Source organism: Coenobita brevimanus, chromosome 13 (assembly GCF_032717465.1).
Source record: "Coenobita brevimanus isolate Jiangsu-jjx chromosome 13, ASM3271746v2, whole genome shotgun sequence".
NCBI lineage: Eukaryota > Metazoa > Arthropoda > Malacostraca > Decapoda > Coenobitidae > Coenobita > Coenobita brevimanus.
Genome location: NC_136966.1, coordinates 1,717,153 through 1,719,643, shown reverse-complemented (window position 1 = coordinate 1,719,643; position 2,491 = coordinate 1,717,153).

Below are 2,491 nucleotides of genomic sequence, written 5' to 3'. Positions count from 1 at the left end.
TAGCCTTAAGTGTGCAGGTGCCGACAGGCTAAAAAAATATGAGTTTGTGTTATGGTTCACAGATGGCTTGGCCGTGAATAACCCCTTCATCCCGACGCTGTCTTTTCCATTTCTAATCAGGGTGTCGTTAACTGACTGTATTCAGCTGATGCGGGAGTGCTTATAATAGCAGAGTCAACGAAAGTCTCACTTGAACAAAGTCAAATCGTCTGATCGACGTATTAAAATATAAATGACGTTTCCCACCTTCCATTGTAAGCCATCCACCTCGGACTAACTCTGAACCGAATAAAATCGTCACATAGTAAACAAAGCAGAGTTAAAATGCCGCCCTTAAAGCCTAGTGACGGAGTCTGACTAAGCCAATCTTCAAATTGCAGTGCTAATTTATCTATACCGGTAGTAACCACCCCCAGCCAGTCTGATCTCCATGGTTATCTCTGCTTCCTTTCTGACCCCTCCAGTTCGAGAAATCTCCGTTTTCTTGAATAAGATCATAAAATATTGCCAAGAATAAATAACGTTCTGGTTATGAAGGCATTCCATAGCATGCCCCTTGCCAAACTGCCAAGCTAACGTACCTATACCTGTGATTATACCTCCCTCCTTGCCCAGGCCTCTCCGTGGCTTTGTATCCTCTTTTTCTCATTGGTTTCCCTCGCTGGCGTGAATTACGACACAATATTTCTCTCGTCTCCGCGTTCTCGAGAAAAAAATACGTATTCCAGAAATTCGCTTCCCTGCCGCCTTCCATCCATCACCACACACACACACACACACACACACACACGCCTGCGCGCCTTTTTCTTCACTTACCGAGCTCTCTCTCTCTCTCTCTCTCTCTCTCTCTCTCTCTCTCTCTCTCTCTCTCTCTCTCTCTCTCTCTCAGAGCAGTACAGTGGTTCTCATGTCATCATAAATTCCCGGGGTCCACGGCCGGAATTTCAGGGATATCCATGGCAGGCCGTAAAGAGTCGCAAAAATTCTGAGACAGTCGTTAATTTCTCGATCCAAAAGTGACTCATAACTAACACCAGTTTGATTTCAGGTTGGAGAAAGGAAAATTTTGGCGGTTTAAATATCGTTATGACAAACTTCACTGTTCTTCCAGAAGACCACTGACGTATCACAGAAACACTGTCGCTTATACCATCAAACGAGTCCTGAATGAGATCGTTCTGCTATGTATTTGGTGTTGATGTGGATGTTACCATCGAAGCGGTGACAAATGAAGGTGGTGGATGGGACATGAGACTGTTGGGCCTCCGGAAATGGATTATCAAAGACTTTGGCAGAATAGGATGCATCAGTCCCTTCAGTCCGATAACGTGCTATATTGTTTTATGTTCTCTAGCACTAGACCCTTTTACTGAGCTAGGAGGACTGCCTTTGTAGAGAAGAGGTTTATGAGGACTGTAACCCCTGCAGTTTAAGAAGGCGCTCCTAAGAGAAATAAGAGCCCGGAAAGAGAAAAAAGAAATGTTGCAGTACTGAATGGCTTAATTATAATAATAATAGTAATAATAATAATAATAATAATAATAATAATAATAATAATAATAATAATAATAAGACTATCACTGGTCAAGTTTCAAACAGGAGTTGCGTGTATGAAAGTCCAGATATGTCTCCCCCATTTTCCCTTTTTTCTTCGCCTTATCTATCTCCTCGGCTATACATTCTCCTGTCCCTCTGCCTCTCTGTTTCCTCTTCCACTTTCTCTTCTCATTGTTGTGCCTTAAATTTTGGTCCTTTGTTTCTCTTGTCCACTTTCTTCTGTTTGTTTCACGTTTACGTTTTTCTGTCCTTAGCCTTGTCAGTCTAGTTATGTATTTTCTTCTTTTAATATCGTATCCATAACCCTGACACTGCAATGTTCCAGCTGTACCATTTAACTTGTGCTAATTCTAAAGACAAACGAGTATATATATATATATATATATATATATATATATATATATATATATATATATATATATATATGCATCCACTGTGTTTGTAAGAGTATATTTTCTATCAGCATTGTCCAAAGTCGCTCCGTTGACTTCGCTGGGATGAAAAGTATATTAATCTTTGTAAATATGAATCTCTCTCTCTCTGTCTCTCTCTCTCTCTCTCTCTCTCTCTCTGTTCATACATACAGGTGAGTCAACACAATCTCTCTATAAGGCGTCTCTTGACTCCAGCATGACCCTTGACCCTGGCGGTATCAGGGGATCAACTCTGGGTATGTCATTGGTGGAGAAACACGGTCATGTTGGGGGAAGGGTTTCCATTCTTTACCTTCTTCGTAGCTTCGTTATGACTATCACTTTCATCTCTCATATACAGCTAGACAAAAATACTGATCCACTTCATAGCGACAAACACGGAGGCAGTAAGCTATGACTTTCACAACCCAGGGATGTGACTTTCAGAGCTGAACAAACTTATTGGAATATTTTGTGAAAATTGATTAACTTTCTTACAAGAAAGACATTCAGCAATATAC